The following is a 19,428-nucleotide window of genomic DNA, read 5'->3' as shown; positions in this document are numbered from 1 at the left end:
TAAAACCCTGGTTAGACCACACTTGGAATATTGTGTTCCGTTTTGGTTGCCTCATTACAGGAAGGATAGAGAAGATTTAGAGATGGGTGCAGAGAAGATTTACCAGGATTACAGAGCATGTCTTATGTAATAGGTTGAGTGAGCTTGGGATTTTCACCTTGGAGTGAAGGAGGATGAGAGGTGACTTGATAGAGGTGTACAAGATGATAAGAGACAAAGATTGAGTGGACAGTCAAAAGCTTTTTCCCTCACAAAAGGGAACGATTCTTCTACATACATGAAATTGTGTTATCTCTGAGCTTCTTTATTTCGGGGATTGCCCTGGGATCAAGGGTGACTCATTTCAAAAGGAGTGGGAGTTGCCAGGGTGTAAATCAGTTTAATATAGTCGGCTCTTTGATCACCAGCTCCCACACATCCCGGAGAGAGACCTTGATCCAGCAGCGGGGAGACCCACGGGAGCAGAACACACCCTGCAGCTCAGACAGCACTCACAGGTACTGGTGAGGCATACAGACACACACACACACACACACACACACACACACACAGAAACTCACACACTCGGACAGAGACTTGCCACTCACAGAGACTCAGACACATTCACACACACAGAGTCAGATGCATTTACACACTCACAGACACACACAGAAACACACACACACTTACACAGACACAAACACACACAGGTAGAGTCAGACACCCACACATTCACACTCATAGACTTAGATACACTTACACACTCACAGTCACTCACACACCAACAGACACACATAGACTCAGACAAACTCACACACATAGACTGACACATTTACACACTCACAGACACACACACACCACACAGAAACACGCACACATACACATAAACACTCATACACACACGTACATACACGGACACACATACGTACACACATGCACTTTTTGTTTTGCCAGTGGGGGAGGGGGTATTTTTGCTCGCCGTTGTTTACGCACGGGTGAGGGGAGCTTCGGGGGGGGGGACTTTGGGGTTCTTACATTTGACTGTCATTCATCCTTTGGGGCACTTCTCTGTTTTTGTGGATGATTTGTGAAGAAAAAGCATTTCAAGATGTATATTGTATACATTTCTCTGACATTAAATTGAACCTTTGAACCTTTGAACATAGACTGAGGTACACACACACACACACACACTTACACTTACACACACACACACACATACACTCACACACACTCACACACACACGATTACACACAAACACACACACACTTACACTCACACACACACACACACAGACACACACTTACACACTCACACGCACTCTCATACACACAAACACACACACACTTACACTCACATACACAAACACACACATTTACACTCACACACACACTTACACACACACACACGCATTTATACACACACACACACATACGGGGATGTATGTTGGGCCAAAGGGCCCATTTCACTGCTGTCTGACTCTACAAGTCTGTGTTGAGGAGAATATGGATGGTTATCTTTTCACTAGTTTGGATTAGTTGGGCCAAATGGCCTGCTCCATGCTGTATAATTCTATCAGATTTCCTACAGAGAGCACCACTGACAAGTGATCAATGAGACGGTGCACAGACTGGCCACAGGAAGGGTCAGCTCTGACTTGATGCCCTTTAGCATCCTGGCTGTCCCCTCCAAAAGCAGAAGCCTCGGGACAGATTTGTTCGGAAGGCCGATTCAGGACGTGGACTTGTCCCAAACAGTACTGTGGATCCTGTGAGCTTGACTTCACCCTCCTCTCTGGGTGCAGCAGGGGCTGGGTTGCTGAGAAGCGGCAAGTTCCCCTGGAATCCTCCACCCAACCTTTAATGGATTTCTCATCTGCTTGTTTGAGGTAAATATGAATGGCAGATGGTGAAACATCGCATGCCCATAACCTATCAATCCTAACCGGTATGTGTTTGGACTGCGGGAGGAAGCCGTATCACCCAGAGGAAACCCATGTGGTCATGGAGAGAATGTACGAACTCCTTACAGACAGCGGTGGGAATCGAACCGGAGTAGCTGCCACTGCAATAATGTTATGCTGCCACACTGCCCTCAACAAGGCTGGGCTTCTGTTCTGGACAATAACTTACAGATTTTTCAAATGCACAGCAGGGACGCCATACTAGCATAGCAGTCAGTGAACAGCTCAGACATTCTGGAGCTTGGAGTTCTATTCTGGTGATGTTCTGTACGTGCTCCCTGTCAGTGCGTGGGGTTCCTCCCACAGTCCAAAGACGTACGGGTTAGCAGGTGAATTGGTCGCTATACATTGTCCCTTGATTTGGTGGGTTGCTGGGCAGTGTGGCTCATTGGGCCTATTCCACATTGTATCTCTAAACACAATTTTAAAAGTTATCAAACAGTAGTCTGCCTCAGTGATTTTGACCAAGTGATAAACATTGCCCAAGAGATTAGAAAGATAGATAGATATACTTTATTAATTCTGAGGGAAATTTGGTTTCGTTACAACCGCACCAACCAAGAATAGAGCGTAAGTATAGCAATACAAAAAATCCCCAACAATCAAACACCAAAATACAAACTATGCCAGATGGAAAATAAGTCCAGGACCAGTCTGTTGGCTCAGGGTGTCTGACCCTCCACAGGAGGAGCTGCACGTTCGATGGCCACAGGCAGGAACGACCTCCCGTGGCCGCCAAGTGTTGTATCACGGTGGAATGTGGCCGAAGTCCAACAGTAAGAAGTTCAATATCCAGTCTGCAAACACATTCCTCGATCGTAATATACCCCAGATTGCACCATCCGTTGTTAGCCAGAACAGTAAGCACCCAATTCCTTTACGCTTACCGCTCTCAGTGCATTTCCGGTCAGGTGGAACGGTATTACCCACCGAACTCCTCTTCTCCAAAAGTCTCTGTTGTCTCCACCCGGTCCTCTTTCCTCAGCTTTGTGATCCCCCTCTGTGCGTTTTCCTCCGGATTTCAGCAGGGGTGTCCACCGCTCTGTTCGCTAAGCCAGCTGGTCTTTGCTGGTCCATGGAATACACAATGCGACCTTGCTTCAGTCCCGCGTGTCGGGATGTAACCATTTCCAGTGCTAAAGAAAACCCAAATAAAACTCTCTCCACCAGCATGTTAGAAAGGGTGCAGCTTTGACGTATTACTGTGAGAAAAAAAATACAAAAAATAACGTAAATTAAAAAGTAAGAAGAAGAAAGTAAGAATAGATCGGAACGGCTGTACCAGGCTGCATGCACGACCGGCGCATGCACACTAAGAACTGTCCTGTTCTTCTCCAGAACAGCCCCATGGGATTTTTTTTGTTCTGTCTACTTGGGAGCAGACAGACCTTGGTTTAAAATCTTTCATCCACCAATAATCTGTTCAACCCATTGTCTCCTGTGGAAAATTGCTTCCTTCACTACCAACCGACCATCCCTGCTTTCCAAGGCTGTTTAACATTCAAGATTGTTTAATGTCATTTTCAGTACACAAGTGTAAAGGAGAACAAAGTACTGTAATTGTTACTCCAGATCCGATTCAACACATAAAAAACATAATAACAGAAAGAACATAATAATAATTAAAGAAACACAATAAATATAAATCCACAAGATAGCTTATATACGTAGATTGATTGTACATCAATAAAATGACACTTGGCACAGGAGTGTCTGTACGTAAGGTGTCTCTGACAGGAAATGATAAAGTAGTGGTGCTTGGGGGTGTGGAGGGGTGGGTTAGTGGGTGGAGGTGTTGATCAGCCTTACCGCTTGGGGAAAGTAATTCTTTTTGAGTCTGGTGGTCCTGGTGTGGATGCTATGTAGCCTCCTCTCTGGTGGGAGTGGGACAAACAGTCCATGAGCAGGGTGGGTAGGGTCTATCATGTTGTTGCTGGCCCTTGTCGTGACTAACTTTTGTGGGGGCATTTATAACACCACGGCCAGAGAGCTGTCAGTATTCAGATGGAGTGTGGGCAAGTGAGTTTGATTAACACAATACACAGAGTTTCCCATAATTGGGGCTTTTACTGCCTGAGCATTTCTGATGAATGACGTGAACCCATGGTTGGGTAATTAGCCAATCACTGTTCTATGACCTTGAAAGCCAAATCAGGCTGTAGGCAAGCTAGCTAAAGAGGTTCCTTTGTGAATGTAGCCAGAATGTAGTTTGCACTCGTATTCAACAAGAATCTCATCTTTAACTGGAAACTCGTTTTCAACAACAACCTCATTTTCAACAGGAATCTCATAGCCAACAGGAATCTCGTTTTCAACAGGAATTTCATATTCAACAGGAATCTCATATCCAACAGCAATCTCATTTTCAACAGGAATTTCATATTCAACAGGAATCTCATATCCAACAAGAATCTCGTTTTCAACAGGAATTTCATTTTCAACAGGAATCTCATATCCAACAGGAATCTCGTTTTCAACAGGAACCTTATATTCAAGAGGAATCTAATTTTCATCAGGAATCTCATTTTCAGTGGGAATCTCGTATTCAACAGCAATCTCATATTCTACAGGAATCTCATCTTCAATGGGAATCTCATTTTCAACATGAATTTCATATTCAAAAGCAATCTCATATTCAGCAGGAATCTCACTTTGAACAGGAATCCTGTTTTCAGCAGGAATTTCGTTTTCAATGTGAATCTTATATTCAACTGGAATTTCATATTCACCAGGAACATTGTTTTCAACAAGAATTTCATATTCAACAGCAATCTCATATTTAACTGGAATCTCGATTTCAACAGGAATCACATCTTCAACAGGGATCCTGTTTTCAACAGGAACATGCAGGGAACAACACTTGAAGGCAGGAGTTTAATAAACTGAAACAATTCAGTCAGGATGGTTCTATCATTCTAGCATCTTCAGAAAAGTTTTCAGTCCACAATGTTAGTTTCCTGCACAGCAAAGTGGTATTCCTTTCATAGGCATGCAGGAATTTACAGGCAATCCTGATGAAAGTCCTTGACCCAAAACATTAGCAGTTTATTCGTCTCCATAAATGCTGAGTTGCTCCAGCATCTTGTGTGTGTTGCTCTGGATTTTCGGTATCTGCGGAATCTCTTGTTTATATTTTGATGTTCAAATACCAAACTGTTCAGCACATTCATTGGGCAGGATTTTCCTTGTGGACAGCTGGTGATATTTGTGACCGTGCCCTGTGGACTCATACAGGCTTTCATAATCTGGTTGTCGAAGCAGATATAGTAGGCACTGGATAGGTACATGGAGCATGGGGTTTAGAGGGAGATGGGCCAAATGCGGGAAATTGAGCTAAGCTGGGTGAGCATGGACTGTTGGGCTGAAGGGCCTGTATATATGCTGTGTTACTCTATTACTCTGCAAATATCACTATATGTATACTGTAATGCTCTGTTACTCTGTGCATCCATAATCAGGGACCCCCACCATTCAGGTTCATCCTCTCTTCTCGCTGCTGCCATCGAGCAGGAGGTACAGGAGCCTCAGGACCCACACTGCCAGGTTCAGGAACAGTTATTACCCCTCAGCCCTCGGGCTCCTAAACCAGAGGGGATAACTTCACTCAACTTCACTCAGCCCATCTCTTAAATGATTCCACAATCTATGGACTCACTTTTAAGGACTCTTCATCTCCTATTCTTGATATTTATTGCTTGTCTGTTTGTTTATTAATTAATTAATTAATTAATTCTTTCTTTCTTTTTGTATTTGCACAGTTTGTTTTCTTTTGCAAATTGCTTGTTTGTCTGTCTCTGCTGTGTGTAGTTTTTCATTGATTCTATTGTGTTTCTTTGTATTTACTGTGAATACCATAATGAATCTCAGGGCTGGATATGGTGACATACACGTTCTCTGATAATAAATTTACTTTGAACTTTGAATTAGAATTTCTGTCTGAATATCAATTGGGAAAATATTACTCTGCTGATTATTAGGTGTACAGGATTAAGGTTGGTCAGCAGTTGAGTGGTGTCACAACAACAATCTCACACTCAACGTCAGTAAGACCAAAGAACTGATTGTGGACTTCAGGAATGGGAAGTTGAGGGAACACACTCCAGTCCTCATCGAGGGATCAGTAGTGGAAAGGGTGAGCATCATGGTCCTAGGTATCTACATCTCCAAAGGTCCATTCTGGGCCCAACATATTGATACAATTACAAAGAAGACGTGGCAATGGCTATATTTCATTAGGAGTTTGAGGAGATTTGGTATGTCACCATAAACTGTTGCATATTTCTACAGATGTACCGTGGAGAGCATTCTAACTGGCAGCATCACCGTCTGGTATGGTGGGGCCACTCCAGAGGATTGGAAAAAGCTGCAGAAAATTATAAACTCCATTGTGGGCACGAGCCTCCCCAGCACAGCGAACACCTTCAAAAGGTGGTGACTCAGAACAGCCTCCATCACCAAGGACAAGCCCCCTTCTCGATGCCACCATCAAGAAGGAGGTACAGAAGCCTGACAACTCACACCTAACATTTCCCCTCCACCATCAGATATCTGAATGGACAATGAACCCATGGACAGTAATTTAATATTTTATTTTCTTTTTCTGTACTACTTAATTTATTATATATACATACACACTCATGTGAGAGAGGGAGGCGGGGGAAAGAGAGAGAGAGGGAGATGGATCTCAAGTTGATCTATGTGAGTGGTGAAGATCTCGTGCTCTGTAATTATAATAACGTGTGTGTGTGTCTGTGTATCTATGTGTCTAACTGTGTGTGTGAGTGTTTGTGTGTGTGTGTGTGTGTGTGTGTGTGTGTGTGTGTGTGTATATATGTGTGTGTCTGATGTGTATGTGTCTGTGTTTGCCTGTGGGTGTGTGTGTGTGGGTTTGTGCCTGTTTGCCTGTGTGTATGAGTATGTGTGCATGAGTGTGTGTATGTGTATATATACATCTGTATGTATGTGTGTTTGACTCTGTGTATGTATGTGTGTTTGACTCTGTGTGTGGGGGGGGCACATGCAATAAATTAGCATTAATTGAGAATCAGTAATGGTGTATGGGTTTGGCACCACATCACCGGGTTCCAGCGAGTAGCTGGCATTTGCTTCCACTGGGCGATGTCTGAGCTAGTTGCCTGGCAACGGAGGCTGCAGCTAATAATCCTTGCCTGCTGCTGACATACTGATTACCGAGACATTGCAGATTCCTCACCAATATCTAAATCAAATAAAATCCTTAATGCAGGAGAGTGCCTCTCTTGGAGTGCATTCCTCGGATTAGGAAGATATTTGACGAACTGGGAGCCAATGGCATCAGACGACATAGCAGCAAAGTAACACACTCAAAATGCTGAAGGAACTCAGCAGGTCAGGCAGCATCTATGGAAATTAATGAACAGTCCAGTTTTGGGCCGAGACCCTTCTTCAGGACTAGAAAGGAAGGATTCGCAAGGATAAGAAGATGGATTGGGGGTGGGGGGGGGGGAAGAGATCAAGCCGGAAAGTGAGAGGTGAGGTGAGGCCGGGTGGGTCAGGAGGGAGGGGAGGAGGAGCTGGGGGGGGGTTGATGGGTAGTACAGGTAAAGGGCTGTGAAGAGAGAATCTGATAGGAGAGGAGAGTGGATCATGGAAGAAAGGGAAGGCGGAGGGGAACCAGATAGAGGTGATAGGCAGGTGAGGAGAAGAGAAGAGATAAGAGTGGGGAATAGAAGATGTTACTTGGGTCTTTTTAGGGTCTTGTCAGTGTGGCTGCAGAACGAGCAGGTAAAATACATCCCACAAAACGCTGCAGGAACTCAGCAGGTCAGGCAGCATCTATGGAGGAGAATACACAATCGACTGTTTATTCATTTCCATAGACATTCCCTGACCTACTGAGTTCCTCCAGCATTTTGTCTGTGTGTTACTGTAGGTTTCCAGTATCTGCAAAATCTCTTGTGAAAAGCTAACATTCACGCCAGGACCACAGACTCAAACAACAGTTACTTTCCCTATGCAGTGAGGCTGATCAACACCTCCAGCCACTGACCCACCCCTCCACACCCCCAGCCACCACTACTTTATCATTCCCTGCCAGAGTCACTTTATGCACGGACACTCCTGTGCCTAGCGTCACTGTATGAACACACAATCAATCTGTGTACATAAGCTATCTTATGCATTTACATTTATTGCGGGGTCCTTTGTGCTGCACTGGGATCCTGAGTAATAAGTATTTCGCTCTCCTTTACACTTGTGACATTAACAGTCTTGGCTCTTACAGGACGCACCAGGTCCCCGGGTAGAGGAGCCCACAGCTGCAGCGCGTTAGCGCACAACCCGCTCCGGCGGCGGCGGCGGCGGCGGCGGCGGGGAGCCGGGCTGACCCGACCCCGATGCATTGGGGGTGGGGTTTGCTGCATTGCTCCCCGGTTATTGGCGGGTTGCCGTCACGTGCTGCGGTTTGGGGGGGGGGATGCAAATGACTGAGGCATTCTCTGCCGCTCCCCCCGCCGGCTCTCGGTGGGAAGAGAGCGATGGTGCGGAGCGCCGGCTGACGGTAAGGGGGGGAGCGGAGGCGGGCTGGAGCGCGATCGGGGATCGGGGAGCCGGGAGCCGGGAGCCGGGAGCCGGGACTGCCGCGTCTCTGGCTGTGCGGCAGCCGGGTTCCGGCGAGCGGTCTTCCCCGGCGCGCCGGAGAGCGGGTTGTCACAGTAACGCCGTGCGAACCTGCCGGCGAAGGATGTGCGGGCACTGCCAGGGACCGGGCGGGTCGGAGCAGTGTGCCCGTGTGCCAGGCGCACCGCCAACACGGGCTGTCTTCATTGTTATCGGCGTGCCCCTGGCTCCCCTTCCATCACGCCCACGGGGGCCAGAGTGCGGGGAATGGTCCCGTGCGGATCGGCCTGGCATTCTTAGACTCGGACTGCCTTGGGTTTCTCATTCGCAAAGAACTCCTTGTCTTCTGGGACCTCTGCGCTGTGCGTGTTTGAAATAGTTAAAAGAAATGGATGTCTGGTAGACACAACATCGCCAGGACGAGTAACTTCTGGAAAAGCTGTTGCTGTTCTGTAGTGTCTGTGTCTGTGTGTGAGGGAGGAGAAATACTTAGTATTGGAACCACTGAAATTAAATATCTTTGCTCAGGGATGACTGGATGGGAGTTAACTGACAGAAGACAAATATTTGCGATCTGTCTACTGGCATGTTCAGAGAGAATGCCGGTGGGCTCTAAGTTAATCTAAATAATACTAGCAATGACTTCTAATAATTTTATTTTCATGCTTATGTGTTTGGGATTGTTAGTGCACTAACCATATACTAGGATATACAAGGAGTTATATTGTTTATGCACACAAAATGCTGGAAGACCAGGCAACATCTATGAAGGGAAATTTAAAAAGTCACCACTTCAGGCCGAGACCCTTCATCAGGATCCACCTTGACCTCCTTTCCCCTCCCCCAACTTCTGCCCCCTTCCTTTCCAGTCCTGATGAAGAGTCTCTGCCTGAAACCTCGACTGTTTATTTCTCTCCACAGATGCTGCCTGGCCTGCTGAGTTCCTCCAGTATTTTGTGTGTGTTGATCTGGATCATCTGCAAAACCGCTTGTGTTTTTGTTATCGATTAGGATTAAAAGTTTTAATTTGAGAAAAAAAATGATGACTAGCTTATTAGTGTCATGGAACATGGAAATGGGCCCAGGGGCTCACCTGGTTCATGCTGTTTGTCCCTTTAGTCTGGTGGCTGTTTGTCACTGACTCTGGAATGGTTAGTTAAAACTTGCAGTTGGTTTGCTGCATTACTGCTTCTCCAGAGTTGTTCAATAGTGGCCAATTGCTGGATGCAAATCAAAATCAGGTTTAATATCACTTGCTTGTGTCCTGAAATTTGTTGTTCTGTGGCAGCAGTACATTGCGACACATAATATAACAGGAAATGTATAAAATTAAATAAGTAGAGCAAAATCAAGAGAGGGAAATCTGTGAGTGTAGTGTACACGAACAAAACTCATTCAGATGTAATACCTAAACCGTCGCTGAACAACATCCATTAAATCTTTCCTGCTCTCCCTGTCCTGCTGATAATTATTGAGACTGTTCGTATTTTGATGTTTATTAAAGTTTGATTACTGACATTTGCACACGTGACTTTACTAATTGCGCTATTGTCTTGTAAATTATGGGCTGTGATTGTGATGTCTGTTATGGTATTGTCCTGTGTTTTATGCTTGGCACTGAACCACAATCGATTCTGGTTTGTTTCACATACTGGCAGTAAAGTGATTCTGATGGGTTCATTGTTCATTGAGAAATCAGATGTTGGGGGCAAGAGGCTGTTCCTGAAATGTTGAGTGTAAGCCTTCTGGCTCCTGTACCACCTCTTCTATGGTAGCAATGAGAAGAGGGAATGTCCTGGCTGATGGGGGTCATTAATGATGGATATCGCCTTTTTGAGGCATTACCTTTTGAAGATGTCCTCGAAGCTGGGGAGGCTAGTGACCATGATGGAGGTGGCTGTGTTTACAACCGTCTGCAGCTTTTTCCAATCCTGTGCAGTGGCCTCTCCATATCAGACGGTGATGCAACCGGTTAGAATGCTCTCTGCAATGCATCTGTAGACATTTGCTAGAGTCTTTGGTGACATACCAGATCTCCTCAAACTCCTCATGAAATATAGCTGCTGTGGTGTCTTTGTAATTGCATCAATATGTTGGGCTCAGGATAGATCCTCAGGTGTTGACACCCAGAAACTTGAAACTACTCACCTTTTCCACTTCTCGATGAGGACTGATGGTGTGTTTCTTCGACTTAACCTTCCTGAAGTCCACAATCAATTCTTTGGTTTTACTGACATTGAGTGAAAGGCTGTTGCTGTGACCTTACTCAACCAGCTGATAATCTTGCTCCTATACGCCTTCTCATCACTGTCTGAAATTCTGGCAGCAGTAGTTGTCATTGGCAATTTATAGATGGCTAGCTATACGATCGTGGGTGTAGAGAGGACAGTGCAGTGGGCTAAGCATGCATGCCTGAGGTACAAGTGTTGTCAGTGAGGAGGAGATGCTATTTCTGATCTGTACAGACTGTGGTCACCCGATGAAGTAATGGAACTAGTTGCAGAGTGAGACACAGAAGCCCAAGTTTTGGAGACTTTTGATTAGAACCGAGGGTATGATTGTGTTGAGCACCTGCAGTCAATAAACAGCAGCCTGACCTGAGTATTACTATTGTCCGGGTGAACAATGGCTGAATGGAGAGCCAGTGAGAATAATCCACTGTAGACCTACACAGTGGATCCAGGTCCTTGCTTAGACAGGAGTTGATTCTAGCCATGAACAACCTCTCAAAGCACTTCATCACCATAGATGTATGTGCCACTGGGTGATAGCTGTTGAGACAGCCCAACCTGCTCCTCTTGGGCACTGGTATGATGGTCACCCTTTTGAAGCAGGTGGGAACCTCTGACTACGGGAGGGAGGGAGGGAGGGAGGGAGGGAGAGAGAGAGGGAGGGAGAGAGAGAGAGAGAGGGAGGGAGAGGGAGAGGGAGAGGGAGAGGGAGAGGGAGAGGGAGAGGGAGAGGGAGAGGGAGAGGGAGAGGGAGATATATATATATATATATATGTTCCTGAACACGCAGAGCCTATCAAGTACTCCTGCGAGGCCTGATGCCTTGCGAGGGTTCACCCTCTTGAAAGATGTTCTGACATTGGCCTCCAAGACAGAGGTCTCAAGTTCGCCAGATGCTACATGGATTTGCACAGGTGTCGTTTTATCCTTCCTTTCGAAGCGTGCGGGAAAGCTGTCGACTTCATCTGGGAGTGAAGCATCACAGCCATTCATGATGTTAGGTTTCTCTTTGTAGGAAGTAATGGCCTGAAAGCCCTGTCAGAGCTGACATGCATCCAGTTCCATCTCTAGCATCAATTGGAATTGTTCTTCACTCTTAAGATAGCTTTCTGTATGTTGTACCTGAGCTGCTAGTATATTTCTGGATCATTGGTATTGAATGCCACAGAACTACTCCTAAGCAGACTATGAATCTCCTGGTTCACCCACGGCGTTTGGTTTCAGTATATACAGTATGTTCTTGAAGGCACACACTCATCTGCAGTGGTTCTGACGAATGCACCGACAGCTGTGAGATATTCATTTGGCCTTGAAGATGAATCCCTGTATATTGTCCAGTGCACCAACTCAAGGTTGTTCTGTAAGTGCTCCTCTGCCTCCCTTGATCATATCTTGGTCCTCCGCACTGACGGTGCAGTCTTCATTCTCTGGGAGTAGAAGTACAGCAAGGTGTTCAGACTTTCCAAACTGTGGGCATGGGATGGTGGGGTGGCAGCATGCAGAATCCTCGATGGAATGTAAAAGTGCAGGTGGATGCAAGAATGGCAGAGACAGATCTGAGAATTAAAATTTCAAAGTAAATTTATTATCAAACTACATAAATGTCACCATATACAGCTGAAAGATTCATTTTTAGTGGGGATTGGCAGCAGATGCAAAGAAACACGATAGAACCAATGGAAAAACTGCACACAAAAGCCTAAGAGCCAATGTCCAAAAGATGACAAATTGTGCAAATACAAAAACTTAAACAAAATAATAATAAATAAGTAATAAATAATATTGAGAACATGATCTTCACCAGTCCTGATGAAGGGTCTCAGCCTGAAAAATCAATCTTTGCTCTTTTTCATAGATGCTTCCTCAGGCATTTTGTGTGTGTTACTTTGATTTCCAGCATCTGCAGATTTTCTCTTGTTTGAGAACATGAGTTGAAGAATCCTTGAAAGTGAGACTGCAGGTTGTAGAATCTGTTCAACATTGGCAAAACCCATCAGTTCAGGTTGAAGGGTAATAACTTCCTGAACCTGCTGGTGTGGGACCTGAGGCTCCTGTACCTCCTGCCTGATGGCTGCACTGAGAAGAGAGCATGGCCTGGATGGTGGAGGTCCTTGATGATGGATGCTGCTTTCTGTGGCAGTGCTCTTGTAGATATTCTCAATAGTGGGGCAGAAGATTCCAGAAACTCAACAGGACCAGCCATGTAACCACTGTGGTTAGTCAGAGGGTGGGTAACACTGGGGGATTGACTTGCCCCATGACATCACTGTCTACAAGGTACATGCCAGGATGGGATGGAATGATCACCACTTGCCTGCATGAACACAGAGCCAACAATTCAAGGAGCCCCAACAAAAATGTTGGAGGAACCCATCAGGTCAGGTGGCAACTGTGGGGGGAAATGAACCGTTGACGTTTTGAGCCAGGGCCCTTCACCAGGACGTTAGACTTTCAGACATATGAGCAGAATTAGGCCATTCAGCCCATTGACTCTGTCAGTCAATGTGGTTGATTTATTTTTCCTGTCAACCCCAATCTCCTGCCTTTTCCCCATAACCTTTGACACCTTGACTAATCAGGAAACTGTCAACTTCTGTTATAAATATATGCAATGACTTGGTCTCTACAGTCATCTGTGGCAGAGCATTCTACAGATTCATCACCCTCTGGCAAAAGAAATTCCCCCTCATTTCTGTTCTAAATGGACGTCCCTCTATTCTGAGGCTGTGCTCTGTAGCCCAAGACTTTCCCACTATAGGAAACATCCTCTCCACTGAAGCAGGGTTTGTCCAGGGTTTGAACCTTGGGTCTCGCACACGTCAGAGCAAATATGTCATTCAGAGAGGATCGTACTGAGACCATTCCTGCCACTCCCAACTCCCATCCCCCATCCCCCATCTGACCTGGGTTGTCCACTTATGGTCAGCTTAGCATCGTCGAGAGAAATTCCAAAATTGGAATTGTCACGTGTACCAAGATACAGGGAAAAGTTTGGATTGCTATCGGTTCATACAGATCTGATCATTACACAGTACATTGAGGTGGAACAAGGTCAAACAATAACAATATAGAATAAAGTGTAATAACTACAGAGAAAGTGCAGAGCAGGTAGACAGTAAAGTAGGCATCATGATAGATTAGCGGTTAGTATGATGCTATTGTAGCTCAGGGCACTTGACTTCAGGGTTCAATCCTGGTACCCTCTGTAAGTAGTTTGTATATCCTCCCTGTGAAATGTCTGGGTTTCCTCCCACAGTCAAAAGGCATACTGGTTCGTAGGTTAATTGGTCATTGTAAATGATCCTGTGATTAGGCTAGGGTTAAATGGGTGGGTTGTTGGGTGGTGCAGCTCATTACACCAGAAGGTCCTGTTCTGCGCTGTATCTCTAAATCAATAAATCATAATAAGTTAGCTTGTGAGGTCAATAGTCCGTCTTGTCATGCTAGGGAACCATTCAATAGTCGTATAACAGTGGGGCAGAAGCTGTCCTCAAGTCTGGTGGTACGTGATTTCAGACTTGGACTCGCCCACTGTAGGAAACGTCCTCTTCACGTCTTCTTTATCTCAGCCTTTGTTCTTGAGTAACTTTCTACTGGTTCTTTGGCTCAGTTGCAGAGTTACCCAGTGACCTGTGAGAGAGTTCGGAGGCAAGGTCTATGCTTGGCGTGCCATTGCTTTTCGCCGCCAGCCATGCTCTGATGGAACAGTTTAATTCCCGCCTGCCTGACAAAAGGCATCTTGATAAACTTTATTAAATTCAGCCCAAGTTCTTTAAAAATTTGTTATTCCTGCTTTTTATTTTGTCAAAGTCCAAATACTTTCCCTGAGGCTGTAGTAATGTGAATCGCTGTTTTTATTGCAATACCTGGAATTCCAGAATTACTGGAGTTAATGATTATAAGCTGTGAGAAAAGGATCACTTCCCTTCCAATAACACGAGGCCAGACACACAAGTGTTAAGTGTTTGCTGTGGAGTGGAATGAAAAGTGCATTACAGCAAAAAGCTGAGCAACAGAAAGGGGCAGGTATTTACAGTGTGAACCAGAGGGCACAGCCTCAGAATAGGATAGAATATAAGGTGGGGAATCTGTGGAATTCATTGCCTCAGACGGCTGCGGAGTCCAAATCACTGGGTACATTTAGAGTAGAGGTTGATAGGTTCTTGGTCATTAAGGGTGTAACGGTTACGAGGAGAAGGTAAGAGAATGAGGTTAATAAGTCAGCCATGCTGGTTTGGCAGAGCAGACTCATTGGGCCAAATGTCGTCATCCTGCTCCTCCATCTAATGGTCTTGAGACTTGATGAAGGATCTCACTCAAAATGTTGACGGTTCATTTCTCCCCACAGATGCTGCTCAACCTGCAGAGTTCCTTCAGCATTTACAGCAAGAGTTGATAGTTTCTGGATCAGTCAGGGTGTCAGAGGCAGGAGAATGGGGTTGAGAGGGATAATAAGTCAGCCACAATCAGACTCAGAATTACCGGTACAGGTCGTGAAATTTGTCGTTATGCAGCAGAGTACCATTGCTACCATCAGGGAGGAGGTACAGGAGCCTGAAGACACACACTCAACGTTTCGAGAGCAGCAGCTTCTCCTCCACCATCAGATTTCTGAATGGACAATCACTATTTTTCTTTGTTTGCTCTTTCTGTATCACTAATTTAAATATATCACTACTGCTGCTGTAACACAGGAAATTTCATGACATCTGTCAGTGATATCTTTTTTGTAGCCTGGGAAAAATACACACTCAGGACAACAAATACTTTATCGGGTGTTTAATTCCTTTATCTGTTTTAGATGTTTTAATACCGAAAGAGGATATCAAAAATAAAAGCAACAAATGAATTTAAAAAAAAATTAGTTCCTGCTGTTACAATCCCAGCTTAATTTCGGTCCACACACTTGTATATCAATAGTTATGCAGTGTGTAAATAAATAAAACAAAATATACAGAGCTGGTAGATAGTGGCAGTTTTAAAATACAATACAAACAACATTAGAAAACCACCAACCCTCTACCTTATACACAACATCAAAAATATAAAAAAAAACTCATCTTAACAAAGAGGTATACTCACTTTGGAACACACGTGCTTGACTTTCAAACACGTATAGGCGAGACTATGAAACAAAATCTCTTCTATATTATGTATTGCATTGAACTGCTGCTGCTGTTAACAAATTTCACAACGCATGCCGGTGACAATAAACCTGATTCTGATCCTGAATTCTCCTCGCTCACACTACGTGAACAGAGATGAACACATTCACATTACTCCGTTACATTCACATTTGGTCATGAAACTATAAAATGAGACAAAAATAAACTGTCACAAAAACTTTTACAATATATTGCCTTGTAATTAAGGGGGTGGGGTAGGGTAGGGTAGGGTACTGACATGGATAGAAAATTGGTTGGCAGACAGGAAACAAAGAGTTGGGATTAATGGGTTCTTTTCAGAATGGCAGGCAGTGACTAGTGGGGTACTGCAAGGTTTGGTGCTGGGACCGCAGCTATTTACAATACCATTAATGATTTAGATGAAGGGATTAAAAGTAACATTAGCAAATTTGCAGATGACACAAAGCTGGGTGGCAGTGTGAAATGTGAGGAGGATGTTATGAGAATGCAGGGTGACTTGGACAGGTTGGGTGAGTGGGCAGATGCAGTTTAATGTGGATAAATGTGAGGTTATCCACTTTGGTGGCAAGAACAGGAAGGCAGATTACTATCTGAATGGTGTCAAGTTAGGAAAAGGGGAAGTACAGCGAGATCTTGGTGTCCTTGTTCATCAGTCACTGAAAGTAAGCATGCAGGTACAGCAGGCAGTGAAGAAAGCTAATGGCATGCTGGCCTTCATAACAAGGGGAATTGAGTATAGGAGCAAAGAGGTCCTTCTGCAGCTGTACAGGGCCCTGGTGAGACCACACCTGGAATATTGTGTACAGTTTTGGTCTCCAAGTTTGAGGAAGGACATTCTAGCTATTATAGGAGTGTAGTGTAGGTTCACGAGGTTAATTCTCGGGATGGCGGGACTGTCACATGTTGAAAGATTGGAGCGACTGGGCTTGTATACACTGGAATTTAGAAGGATGAGAGGGGATCTGATTGAAACATACAAGATTACTAAGGGATTGGACACGCTAGAGGCAGGAAACATGTTCCTGATGTTTGGGGAGTCCAGAACCAGAGGCCACAGTTTAAGAATAAGGGGTAGACAATTTAGGATGGAGTTGAGGAAAAACTTTTTCACACAGAGGTTTGTGGTTCTGTGGAATGCTCTGCCTCAGAAGACAGTGGAGGCCAATTCTCTGGATTCTTTCAAAAAAGAGTTAGATAGAGCTCTTAAAGATAGCGGAGTGAAGGGATATGGGGAGAAGGCAGGAAAAGGATACTGATTGTGGATGGTCAGCCATGGCCACAGTGAATGGTGGTGCTGGCTTGAAGGGCTGAATGGCCTACTCCTGCACCTATTGTCTATTGTTAAATTACTGGAAAGACTAACCTACTTGGCGGATAGAAAACTTCGCACAACCACTCTATCCAGTGCCGATACCTTACTCGCAAAAATCTAAAGTATCCACATGTAAAACATTTCAAAGTACCAATATTCTAGATTTACAAACAAGTATAAATGAATTTGCATGGATATTATAAAATATTATTCACCTTTCCTCACCCTATGACCAGTACCCCTGGAGGGGGGGAATAGCACCCAGTACTTGATGTGCTTTCTAGAACATTGTATCTCTTCTTTCCACTCCACACGTGCGTAATCACATTACTGTTTGCTCTTAAAGGCTCAGGCAGCAATTCTAGCGTTACCAGGGTGAATATACAAGTGACTTTAACAATAACAAATAATATTCAATGGTCACCTGGTTATATATTAAACCTGATTCTGATTCTCTTGCTGGTCGTTGACTACTTCCCTCACTTCCTTTCACAAGAGGTGGGATCTTTCAGCTTTCTCCTTCGGCAGATGCGTCCCACCACTCCCCATGTCTCCAGCTGGTCTCTGTTGCAGGGGTTGGTGAGGTAAATGGCTCCTGCTGCAGGATTGTCCTGGACTCTGGCCTGATCTTTAGAAAGCAGAGAGATGTCTGGATCCAAATGCATTTTCCAGCCTCCGAGGTCTAATGACCCCCAGGGTTCACGACTCAGCGAGGCCGGTCTTTGAGGCCCTGTGATCGGTGGGTCCTTGGGGTCAAGGCCCGAGAGTCAAATCAATCCCCGAGGCCTGATGTCTGCGAGTGCAAGGCTGAAAAAGATATCCTGTCCTGGGGTTGAAGGACTGCATGTGCATGGGAAGGAGGGGAGAACAGGGCTTGCTTTGCTCTTCTGCTGATGTTCTTTTGTTGCTTGTTTTGTTCTCAGTTGTTCTGAACATTGTGAGCATGCCAATTTGGAGCCAGAGTGTGTGGCAACACATGTGATAAATTTGTATCTTAATAAATTCTCCCAATAGATTGGTGGAAAATTATAATAAGCAGTTCCATATATCACTACTCGAATCACCCCTCTATATTAGGAATCCCACAGCACACACGATTCCTTCAAAATGCCCTCCATCCTCTGCCATCCTCACACCCGTTTTATTGCACACTCCAACAGTAATCCGGTTGTTCCACTGGACAACATAGACATGTTATGTCGGCACCAGAATGTGTGCTGCCCCCTGCAGGCTGCCCCCTGCACATTCTTGGATGTGTTGTTTGTTAACACCAACGATACGTTTCACTCTGTTCGGTGTACAGGGGGGGTAAGTTTTAAATCTTGGTGATTCACTCAGTCTGACCACCCTGTGCTGCACTCATCGGGCTGGGTCTGTCCCCATCAGTTAACCCCTAATGGTTAACATCAGCCATGATTCCTGTCAATCTCGAGAGGACACTTTGTTTCCTCATCACTGGCTGCATGCATCTTCCCCTAAGCATGCGATTTGTCTTGGGATGTTTAAGGAATATATGGCAGCTCTGCAACATTCTGACGTACTTCACGGAAACATTGTCAATTTAAAACAAGATGAGCAAAACCACTCAGTCGCCACTTTATCGGATATCACCCGTAATTAATTAAGACCATTAGATATAGGAGCGGAATTAGGCCATTTGGCCCATCAAAACTGCTCCGCCATTTCATCATGGCTGATCCAATTTTCCTCTCAGCCCCTAACTCCTGCATTCTCCCCATATACCCTTGACCAATACCTCTTGACCAATCAAGAATCTATCAACCTCTGCCTTAAATATACATAAAGACTTGGCCAACACAGCTGTCTATGGCAAAGAATTCCACGGATTCACCACTCCAGCTGAAGAAATTCCTCCTCCTCTCCATTCTACAAGGACACTTCTCTATTCTGAGACTGTGTCCTCTGGTCTTAGACTCTCCCACCATAGGAAACATCCTTTCCACATGCACTGTATCAAGGCCTTTCACCATTCAATAGGTTTCAATGCGTTCACCCCTCATTCTTCTGAATTCTAGTGAATAGAGGCCCAGAGCCATCAAACACTCTTCACATGACAAACCATTCAATCCTGGAATCAGTTTCATGAACCTCCTTAGAACCCTCTCCAATTTCAGCACATCCTTTCTGATATAAGGAGCACAAATCTGCTCACAATACTTCAAGTGAGGCCTCACCAG

At 45.0% G+C, this 19,428-nt stretch overlaps 1 protein-coding gene across 10 annotated transcripts in view; it reads left to right on the top strand.

The window, feature by feature from the left end:
- Positions 1-19,428, top strand: part of LOC134337922 (polyhomeotic-like protein 2) — a 308,667-nt gene that overhangs the window by 45,121 nt on the left and 244,118 nt on the right. The window contains exon 1 of one of the 10 annotated variants that reach the window (XM_063033309.1): positions 8,393-8,481. The exons of the other annotated variants lie outside the window; for them this stretch is intronic. The gene's annotated coding sequence lies outside the window, so the exon portion shown is untranslated. Of the gene's footprint in view, positions 1-8,392; positions 8,482-19,428 lie in introns of those variants that run through there. 10 annotated transcript variants of the gene reach the window in all.

Source organism: Mobula hypostoma, chromosome 25, assembly GCF_963921235.1.
Source record: "Mobula hypostoma chromosome 25, sMobHyp1.1, whole genome shotgun sequence".
Lineage (NCBI taxonomy): Eukaryota > Metazoa > Chordata > Chondrichthyes > Myliobatiformes > Myliobatidae > Mobula > Mobula hypostoma.
The sequence above is the reverse complement of the archived record's forward strand: the minus strand, read 5'-3'. Positions and strand labels throughout refer to the sequence as shown.